Below are 12,429 nucleotides of genomic sequence, written 5' to 3' on the forward strand. Positions count from 1 at the left end.
TGTTTTATACAAATTAGGCTCCCTTTTGTTAATAACAACAGATTTTTATTTTCTGTGAGCAAACCAAGTGCTATGAGTTTGATAAGCTTCTAGTTTGTTTCATTACTCCAGTTCTTGTTCACTACAATAAGGTTTCTTAAATTCAAGATACTCATTTGCAGGTCTTAGGTGCTGTCTGTATTAGAAAAATTCCTTTTGCAACAAGTTATACAGCAACTGCAGGGAAATTTGTAATAGTATTACAATATTTGGAACTGCGATCAGGAGACTGGGTATTTTAGAGTATAGCTCACTCTATAAAATTTTTCATGAAAAATGCTGTCCTGCTGAGTGACTCTCCTTTTTAGCTATGACACTTTTCTTGGTTTGTCTGAAAGTAGTAGGTGACAGCAAAAAATAAATAAATTTGGATCAATGAGAACTATCCTAAAAATTTGCAAAAAAGAAAAATGTTGAAATAGAGATTAGTATAACAGCATTTTCAATAATTAGACCCAATTTGCATAATTTTACTTCATTTTGACAATAACAAACTTTTAGCTAATCTTTGTAGCTAATGGCTGGCAAATTCTTTAATTCTGAATACTACCAAGCCTATATTAACCTTATTTTCTTTTATGTTTAAGCACTTACAAGTTTTTTGATTAGAATCCATCACTTAAAAAACGGCTTTAATTAGCATGTTTTTGAATTAAGATTTATCATTTGTAACCTGCTTTTACGTAACATAGTCCAGATAGTATACTATAAAAGTAAAAAATAAACATTTATTTTCTGATTTGTTGATATCAGTATCATGGGTTTGCTTGTACTTCTTTGTCAAATAATGTACAAACAGCACAGAAAGATTCACTAGCACAAAGACACCTGAAAATATTTTCACTTGAATGAAAAAACATAAATAAAGAAGTCACTTTATTAAGGTTGGTAGAAAACCTATTTCTGTCCAGTAATAAAAGTATCGTAAGTAAAATAATCTGAGATTTAAAGTTTCAATTTTTTAAGTAACATTTTTGGTTATGTTCCTTCAATAAATAACTTCTATTTGAATGTCAAATGTACATTTATTTTAAACCAAAAAAAGTAAAAAAAACCTATAGGTATTGGTCTTTTACAAATTTTAAGGGCAATCACCTAAATTGATATTTGAAGAAGAAATATAAAATTATACCAGCAACAATCTGTTTTGGAAGAAAGAAGTAAAGTAAAAAAACACATCAGCTGAATTATTAGAGAATTGTGCAGGGAATGATATCAGCTGTATGGAAAGAACATGTTTCCTTTTGCAATTGATTAAGTTGAAATATAGTTTGATGAAACTGCAACCACTTGACATGAGTAAAGATTTCAATGAAAAGGATTTGCTAACTATGCAAGAACTGTTGAACCCATTTTGTGAAGAGCATTGTAAGTAATGCTCTTCACAATAATGTTAGCAATCTTGTTGACACTGATCAACAACAAGCATATAAATTTTGAAAATAATGAATTCACTGATGATAAAACCTTTTTTGAAGTGAAATGAAATTGAAGCAGTTGCAGGAAAAATTTCACGTTTCTGGAAAGTTGAAAATACAAATTATGGACATAAATCCGAATCTGGAGGGAAGTATTTAAATTTATTATATTACTGACAATGCACTGAACTGCCATAAGGAAAAATATGGATACTAAGAAACAAAGTAGTGAATGTGACTTATTGCTTGTGATTGAAAGCAATAAAATTTAAATACAAACAATAAAAATTTGATCATAGGATTTTTTTTAAATGCATGTATGTGTTTTATATCATACACAATTTAATATGGCATTTCATGGAGCTTAATTAATTGCATTAAGCAAAGGATTCTCGTATTTTTAATTTAACACCTTAATCTGCATATTGCAATTAATTTTTTTAGTATCAGCTGTTAATTATTTATGAAAAACTATGTTTTTAATATATTTATTATCTTGTTTTCAAATAATCAAGCTTTTAAGAATGTTTTCAAGGTTTTAAAAAAAAGCAAAATTATTTATAGAGTAAGGTAATAACTATAAAATGAAGACAGCAGCTCATGAATAGACATAAGTAGGCATTCTAATGTAAGGATTATATAATATTCAAAAACTTTAAGCTAGTAACTTCATGAAATGAATAACCACTTCTAACTTTTGCTACGTGAACTGGTCAAGTTAAAAAATAATTTATCAATATTTTTGTCTTTCACCAGCCATCCTGAAGTGTGCAGTCATTTTGCAGTGACCAGATTTAGGACTTGACCATAACATTATTTTCCATGCTGAGTAAAGCAGTAGCTTCATGAAAGTGACAGAAAAGTGTTTAGTATACAGAATATTGTGATCTGTCTGAGACAATGATCAATCAGTGTGATTCAGATATATATAGTCATATGCAGTTTAGAAAAAAATAAGATGTTATGATTAATGCTTGCAACCAAACTATTCATTTTAAAAGTTATTAAAATTCTCCAAACAAATAAATCCATTTTTTAAAATAAAGTTCTACATGAAAATCATTTTTATGTAAAATTTTAAAGTGTTAAAATCAGCAGTTTTCCTGTTAGAGAAATATAATATAATTTTGTAATATAGCATAGCTTTATCAATATCTTTCTTCCTCAATGGTCCAACAGCCCAGGGTGAGCCCTGACCTTCTCAAGAATCTTTTTCCAGGTCAATCTCTCCATTTTCATATTTTGGTTTTTAAGGTAAGGTCATTTTCTAGGCAGTCTAATCATCTTAGATTTTGTCTGCCTTTTTTCCACGTGCCTCTTGGTCTGGGCATTGAAAACTTTTTTGGTTGCACGGTCTCCATCCATTCTGAGAATGTGGCCTACCCATTTTATTTATCAGTATCTACTTCTCTTTAACAATTTTGAGTACAGTTTGAAACCAGAAAATGTATTTGCTAGGTATTTAATTTCAGAGCTTTTTTTATGGTATGGGAATCAATAAATGTATCAAAAATTTAAATATATATGATTTATGTTTGTTATGTAATTGATTGTTTAAAAAATATCTGCTGCAAAATGTAACTGTCTTTTGGGACATATTGAATTATTTGGACAATGCAAGAGCTATGCAACAAAACTTTTTAATTCCCTTCTTAACTGCCAATGTATTTCTGATTTTCTCTCATTTTTGTGAGAAATATATTACATGAGTAATATTTACTGAAATTTATCAACAAATTAATTTTTATTTTTCTACATTTCTTAATCAGCTATTCACTTTTAAAAAATATTATTATTATTATTTTGCTTTTATTTTTAGTGATGAAAAAAATAATTCACATGAATCCTTCACATTAATGCTTTCAAGAAACTACATCATACTGATTGACCAATGTTGTTTTTTTATCTGAGAGTTATCATATCCAGTACCGTATTGATAAAAAATTACAAAATATCATATATTATTTATTTGAAATTGTCATTTTTATAAACATATTGTACATTTAATTAAAAAAACTTTTATTTCAGTCAGTTCAGTTTCATTTTTCTTCACTAGAATTTTAAATTTTCTATCTCAGTAAGAGAAATATTTTTGTATTTTCCAGCAAGAAAATGATTCTAACAAATAAGAAAATTTTTTATGAATTTTTCCATATGATGTTTAACATTACCATACACAGACTTGCCAGATGACTCTTTTTTATTATGAAAGCATTTACGGTTCTGATATAAAGTTTTTGGGACATAAATTTGTCCAGTTTTTCTCTCTCACAAGAAAATTTGTGAGATGGAATAGGAAAGGAGATAGAGCCTTCATTTTGAAACCTGCTTTCTTCTCAAACTTTGCTCTTGTTGGAGATTACATGAGTCTGTCTGTCTTCCTCTATAAGAATACAGACTTCCTGTGCATATCTCAAGATAGTCATCTGTTGATAGTTTTATGGCCATTATGTTGTGCTCTGCCCAATGTTTTTTTTATTGTGTTTGCCATTTGGACTTGATGGATTTTCTTATTTTCCTGAAATACAGTTGTAAGTAGAATACCAAGGGGAATGTGCATTGATATTTTTTGTATTTGTTAGTAACCATTCTTGTGTATGATATAATATTCACCACAGCAATATCCCTGAGATATTCCAGTTATGGAATACCCCAACAAATAAGAAAAATATTTGTTGCCAGGAGCCATTTGCTGTTTGTTTTCGTATGCCAGGAATATTCCCAGCAATATCTATGGCATATTTCATATTTTTTACGTTTACTAGAAACTTAAGTCTATTAACAAAACACAAATTTTTTACCTTGTCAATATCTAATGATTTTGTCTGGCTTTGTATACAAGACACCATCGCAACCCATTCTTTTTAAGGCTGGGTATGTTTTTAAAGAAAATATCAACTATCTTTTACAATGTAATAAAATATTTATTCCCATGATCCTTTAAAATGTTTTCTGGAGATATGCTTGGAATATTTCAAATGTTCTGAGAATGTTATACTATGGTATGGAATGAAAAATACAAGATGAAAATTAAAATTCTATACATAGGAAATGTGTGACATTTAGTCTGAAGTTAATGGATATTAAACTTAAGAGCTTTATAATTTATAATCCCTAATACACAGCTGCAGTTTTGGTTTGGATAAAACTTGCTGCCAAATCTGGATGTTTTCCATTGAACTATTTATTGTTTTATCGTGAATATATTTTACTGAAATGCATAGTTTATATACTGTAAGCAAAATAAAAATTTGAGCATTTTCCTATGGAAGCCTGAAAACGAGTACTGCTTAAACTATTCTAATGTAGATATATATATATATAGCCTATAAAATTCTAGTTAATGCAAACAATAAAATAAAAAAGCAAATATTGAAAAATAACGTTTTACTGCAATATATCTGAGCCATACTGTAAAGTTTCTCTAATTTATGCTATCACAAAAATTATGCATTTTCTAATACAAAAATTGATTAATTCAGAAGACTTTTGTGTCTGCTCAGCCTAACTTTAGAACACAAATCACACACACACATAAAAGTTTACGTCCGAATGTCGTAATTTTTAATACCATTTAAGATTTTTAATATGGAATGTCTACACAAGATGAAAGGAAAGACTGGTTTCATCAACAGGGAAAAGTCTTCAGATGATATTCATATACGTCTTTGATAAATTCTTGTATCTTTAACTAATTTGACTGAGACCTCTTGGAATTCTCCATTTATAATATGATACGATGTTCTAAGACATAACTTAAATTTATACAAAATCAAAAACCAATCACTCCTCACTCACACCTATTTCTTGTCTTTCTCATTTGCTGGTATTTACTGAGATAAACCTCCAGGTATTTTCTCCTTGAACATGCAACTTCCTTGAAGAGAACTTTCCTGCAAATTTTTGTTCTTTTTAATTTCTTTCTAAAAGTGTGTTCAATGTTGAAAAAAAAAAAAAAAAAAAAAAAAGATTTTTCAATTGTTACATTGCCATAAATTTTGCTTTCTTGTTAACATTTTTAAAATATCAGTTGCATTAAAGATTTTTTATTTAGAGCATTTAGAGACAGTTTTTCCATTTTCTAGACATTTTAACTATAAATGAAGTTTAAAGCTAAGTCCAAAGAACGAATATTTAAGTTAAAACGTTTTTACCAAATGATAAAGATATAAAGCATTTTCCAAGCTTTTCTGGCTAACAGAAGGTAGCATTTGTTCTGTTCAGAGAGTGACCCAATTCTTATTTTGGATACAAACAATCAATATGTTTTACATAATCCATAACACTAAGAGGAAAAACTAGCTACTTTATAAGGTATTTTTTCCCTCCTTTCCACATGACTTTGTAAATGGAAATATATTTGATGCATATTCGAGAGGTTTGAGTCCCAGTTAAGGCAGTGCACATTTTTCACGTTTACTGCTTCAAAATTACATAATGATTGGTGCCCGAATGAAGGCGGTGGATGACAATTTGTCACCACCAGGATTTTGCGACACCCTTTAAAAAGGGGAGTGTGCAACATCTTTTCTCCCTCCTTTCTGCATGCCTACGTGGTGTGATTGGAAGCATAACTGATGCATATTTAAGAGGTCCAGAGCAAAGGGCATTGCACATTTTTCATGTCTCCTGCTTCAAAATAACCTACTGACTCTACAGCATAAACATTCTTTGTAAGAAGATTAAAGTAAAAATTTATATTTCATATATTTTTACTGAAAGCTGGAACATGACCCAACTAAAAAATTCTTAAAGCTTAATTTATGTTGTTAAATTTTAATCTGAAGCTATGATGCACTATATGTACATCATGTGTAAGTTGGAAAAAAAAAACAATCTAAACATAATTAAGTTTCAGTGAGCCAAAACTGAAAGAATTCCCCCTTCTCCGAAAACAAAATACTGAAAAATTTTACCTTGAATTAGTTTGATTTTCGAAATGTATGCTTCAATATTCACTTAGCTTCTAATTCCTAGTTCCAATAACTGTTTTGCCAAAACTTCCGACTTACTGAAGCTCAAGTAATCAAAGTTTTAGTGTATATTCACTGTCTGGCAAGTTGGACAGGTAACGAAAGAGAAGGTTTTTCAATGTCTGTTTTTGACATGCCTCTAAGAGTAGATGTATTCCTCTTGTCTCTCCTAAGTCAAAAGTACTTTCCTTTGAAAGAAAACTAGTTTTGGGGAAGCAAAAAATATTGCAAGGACATAAATTTGGAGAAAAAGCTGGAAGAAGTACAAATACCTATTTTCAGGTCAAAATGGCTCTGCGATGTGGTTATTGACCAATGGGAAGATGCATTATTGTGCAATACAATGGTTTCTAACTGAAAACGGCTAAACATTGTTCGTTAATTTTCAGCTGCTCAGTAAAACATTTAAAAGTGCAGCATTGTTTTGAAGCTTCAGGTTCCAAGAATACTAAGTGAATATAATGACAGCAAATAGAATTGAATATTCATTAGTATTGCTGCTTGGTAGTTTATTAGTAAGCTAACAAAACTTAAATTATACTTTTTGTGTCTGAGAATACAATATTTTAAATATTTACAAATAAAATAGTAAATCAGACATTATTAATCTGGCTCCTAATTTAACCGCTTCCCTTACAAATTTTTTTGAAAAAACTTGCAAAAAATCATCACATTTTTTTTTATTTTATTATTAAATACAATGAAACGAAACAAATCAAAATATGTAGGCTTTAAGTTGAATTTTTAATTTTTTGAAGGTGTAAAAGCATTTATTTTTAATATCAGTTTACTATCCCAAGTTTTCTCGGATAAACAAAAAAAAGTTAAATATTAGTCTTTGTATGATAGTTTTTGAAACAAGGGACAACACAGTGATAATTGACATTCGGTGCTGGTATCTAGTCTCTTTTCTTACTGGATTACCGCTGGAATCTCTTTCACAGGAGCACAGAGTACACCATCTTGTTGGATTTTTTTTTCCCCCTCAACCTCTTCACAATCACTATCTGAAAAATCATCACTTTCGCTATCTTGCATTATTGCCATTATTTTATTTTTTTCCAACGCATGTATTCTTCTTCATACATTACTAATCCACAAGCCGACATATAGTATACAATAGGGAAACACGTGACCAGTCCCTCCAAAAGAAACGCGCAACCAACAAAATTTGGCCAACTGCCGATCAAAGCTGAATATTTCCTTTCAATTCCTCCAGACCGAGTAAAACCGTGATAAAACAAATCGTACTAACAAATTCTGCTTCACGGGATAGTAATTAACTGCAATATATACGAACCCGAGATAACCAGGCAAGCGGTTAAGCAAGCCCCACCAGTAGTGGCCTAATGATTGAATATTGATTATTTGTCATTTGTTCAACCCAGGTAAAAAAGCTGACTGCATGGTTGGTTTTCGTATTTTTCTAGGTTGTGAATATGAGCCAGTTTTCCTTACAAAGAGAATTGTAATTGTCCCCCATGAAGACATCCCTCCCTGTTAGGCAAATAGCTCCCATGTCTTATGCTATTTTCAAATAACAACTAACTTAGTTTAACCTTTGACCACGTGTGCAAACTTTATGACAAATTCAGTTTTTAATGCACATTTTTTGCATATCGAAATGAGATTTCGATATACAAAAAATATGTCATTTCTATTCCTCCTTTCTATCCTTCCCCACATCATGGAATGTGCCAATAGGAAGTTATCTGTTTTTTTTTTTTTTTACTGGGCTTTTGTGCTACGTGGCAGCTTTTTCGTAAAGTTTACGACACACACGTGCTCGTGGGTGAAAATTCAGAAAATATTTTGCAATTTTGTGTTATTAATTGCCGTGTATTATTTTAATTTTAATACATTTGGCTCTGTAAATTTTATATTGCTTTTCATGGCAAAAAATATGTGCAACCAGCTGATTTTGCTCGCATTCTTCGCAGAGTGATAAAACCTGCATTTTAAGCTCATAAATAAACTCCACTGACCTGAGCATTTGAAACATTATTTTTAATTCCAAAAGCTGTAGTTGGGCTTTATCAGCCATAGTGAGTGCAAAATCTCTTTCTCAATCACAGACATAACTGAAAATCTATGCAAACATTAGATCACTAATTTGTAAGCTTATCACATCATTTGGGTTTGTATGTAATTTTTTAAGAGTGCCAAATAGATGTATGAAACAAATAAAATATTATAAAATGATTGAATCATGTAAAGAAATGGAAACTTTACGAAATATAAATAGTGTAATTTTGACAAGTTGAAAGTGAAGGGATTATAAAAATAATATTAATCAAAAATTTAATATTAATTTTGAATTCTACTTTTTGATGTTCAGTTTGCCTTCTTGTCAAAAATTTCAGATTTCGAAACTCTAGTATTTGTTATTAAACAAAACTTCTAATTCAGATTAGATAATATTTTCTTTTTCATTCAATTTGGGGAAAATCATATTAGTTATATAAGACTTTAGCTTTTAAATGCAAAATTTAATTCATTTTATTCTTTCACCTTCTCGAATAAAATAAAATAATCTAATTATTATATATAAAATATTATAAAATAATATTTATAGTACGAGGGCTATCCAGAAAGTAGATTACGTTTTGGAATAAAAAAATAAACAAAGTATAGGAAACAAATTTTATTATATACAGATGAAAGCCACACTCAAATACTACTTTTCTACATAGTCACCATACAAATTAAGGCATTTATCGTAGCGATGTACGAGCTTGGAAATTCCTTCGTCGAAAAGTTCGGCCGCCTGCGCCTTCAACCACTTCGTTACCTCTTCTTGCAGCTGTGCGTCGTCATCAAAACGCTGCATAGCCAGCCACTTCTTCATTGCTGGGAATAGGTGGAAGTCGCTCGGTGCCAGGTCGGGACTGTACGGCGGATGAGGAAACAACTCCCACTTAAAAGATTCAAGAACTTTACGAATGACATTTGCCGTGTGGGGCCGGGCGTTGTCGTGAATCAACAAGATCTTAGAGCTCAACATTCCTCTGCGCTTGTTTTGAATTGCTCTTCTGAGTTTTTGGAGAGTTTGGCAATACCTTTGAGAGTTTATTGTAGTGCCTCTTTCCAGGAAGTCCACCAAAATTACACCTTTTCTGTCCCAAAAAACAGTCGCCATCATCTTCCTTGCCGACATTGTTTGCATGCATTTCTTGGGTTTTTGGAGAGAACTTGTGTGCCCCCACTGCATTGATTGCAATTTCGTTTCACAGTTCACATGTTTCACCCATGTTTCGTCACCAGTAACGATGCGATCGAGTAAAGAGTCACCATCCTTATGGTAAGCGTCCAAAAAGTTCAACGCTGCAGCCATTCGCTGATTTTTGTGGTCCTCTGTCAAGATTTTTGGAATCCATCTTGCACAAAACTTGTGGTAACCAAGCTTTTCGCAGATGATTTCGCGCAACAAACTTCGCGAAATTTGTGGAAAACTCAAAGAAAGTTCCGTTATTGTGAAATTTCGATTTTCACGGACTTTAGCATCGACTTTTTCGAGAAGTTCGGCGGTCACTATGCTGGGTCTCCCACTTCGATCTTCGTCGTGAACATTGGTTCGGCCATTTTGAAATCTTATGACCCACTGACGCACTCCACCTTCAGTGATAATGTTGTCCCCATACACTTCACGAAGCTGCCGATAGATTTCTATCGGTTTACAGTTTTTTGCAGTCAGAAACCTTATTACTGAGCGCACCTCGCGGGATTTTCAATTAACGCAGACATTTCAAACCGTCACAGTATCTGAACGGAGCACAGCACGAACCTCTCACTAGCACGGCTAGATGCAGACTGAGCTGCGCAACGCTCTGACCCCAAGATGGCCGCGCTAGCCCCGCCCCTAGCGGACACAGACGGAAACGTAATCTACTTCCTGGATGGCCCTCGTATTATAAAATAACATTTATAGAATAAAATAATCTAATTAACAGAAAAGTCTGCCTTCTTTAGAAGTATTTTGCTTTTGATTACCATTTGTAGAATGAATTTTTGCATCAATAATATTACATGCTAATATATATTACTTTAAATAATATTGTAATGAACTTTTGTGACATTCTAAAACTCTGATGATTTAAAATCTTTCTATGAGGGTTGGAAAATTTTAAAAACTTTTACACATAAGCAAAACAAAATACAACACTAATGATTACAATATTTGAATTATTTTGCACCATCAAAAGCACTATTCACAGAATTTTTGTGTTATTTACAAATGAATTTTACATGAAGTAAAATCCAGAAAGGAAATGAAAAACAATCCAATAAATTAAATATCTCAAAGGAATTTTAATACATTGCCATTCTTCCTCTTAGTATTATAACATCTTAAATACGAAAGATCATTGACGAATACAGCAACTGAACTAATGTTGAATCATACTACATAAGTTGCCAAGATGACAACGTTGCTTTCCATGTTTCTCTGCCTCTGTAACTGACAGTCATTTTCAGAAGAGACCAAATATACTCAATGGGGTTTAGATCTGCTCCTTTGCTTGGCCATGGTATGAGCAGAAAGCTTGCTGATCCAACCATTCTTTGTCTTGCATGATGAACTGGAAATTTATCATGCTGAAAATAAAATAGCCTATCAACAAAATAGGTTGTCCAAAACTCCTGGCATCATGATAGCCTTGAATTCTGTGTAGAATTTCAAGTCTGTTAGCAGATTATTTAACCCCACACAGAAATCGAAAATCTGCCACTTTTGCCATATTATGAAAATATAAAGGTTTGGAACATTGACCCCGAGGTCTCCAAACTTTTACATGCCCAGAATAATCAGACCAGATGAAGCTTTCATTGCTGAACAAACTGTTATCCCATTCAGAAATCCCCCAACTGGAAAACTGATTACAAAGTTCATTCTCTCCTGAATACGGAGATCAGTCAAAGCAGGCTGACACACTGAAATCTTACTGAGGAAATTTTTCTCGTGCAGTCTGTTTCACACAATTTGAATGGAAACAAATAGATTTGTTAAATTCTTAAATTATGTAAAAATATTTCATAAATGTCTTCATAATTATAATTTAACTTCCTTTTCAATTGAGGAATTTTTAATGTAATATGGAGAGATTACTATAATGTGATAAGCATTTTTCAGAGACTGACTGCTAAGAGAAAGAGATTGGTAATGTGTTAACAAAACATTGACAGCTATTACATCTTTTAATTAATTAAAAGATATATAAGTTTGTTTAATTGAAACATAATGCTTAGCTGCAGAGCTTCCTGCTAACCCCAGATCAGCAACTATTTTTTTTGTGGTCACCATTGGGTCATGCTAGGATGCTTTTACCTTCGAATATATCAACTTTTCTGGGGTGGCCACTACCTTTCTGTTTATCCATGGAGCTTAGATGATATCTATATTCAAATATCAAAATGTAACTTTCATGTTCTAAGCGAGTATATTATTTAAGTTTTGAAGGAAATTAGTAAAAACATTCTTCAGAGGTGATAAATTATATATTTTTTTTACTTGAATTTAAAATTTTTTTTTAAAGTACTTCAAAGTGGTCTTTTAATTGGTATAAACAATCATTTTACATTTAAGGATTAAGTGTACACAAGGTTAAAAAGCAAATTATGCACTTTTAAGTAGTCATAATATTTAAGTCATTTTCAAAAATAAATGTATGCTCATTGATAACTATGAACATTTTTAATATTTAAGAAGAGTCTGAAATTTTAAAATAAAAACTATATTTTATTTAATAACTGAAACTATATATTTTTTTTAGTTTTAAAACTTCTGATATTTTAAGTATAACAAAAAACTTTTACACCACGCTCCATTTAATATTGTAAAAACTTGAACAGAATATTATCATGTGTTTAAAAATTATCCTTATGTGACAAGATTGTAAAAACGAAGACACAAAAATTTTGAAATTTTTAATTTTAAAAAATAAAACAAAATTAAATTCAGTTTATAAATAAAACTGTCAAATTTTTACATAAAGAGCAAAGCT

The sequence above is a fragment of the Stegodyphus dumicola genome, chromosome 1 (genome assembly GCF_044657685.1).
Source record: "Stegodyphus dumicola isolate Sdum_Otavi_A_Nest chromosome 1, ASM4465768v1".
Lineage (NCBI taxonomy): Eukaryota > Metazoa > Arthropoda > Arachnida > Araneae > Eresidae > Stegodyphus > Stegodyphus dumicola.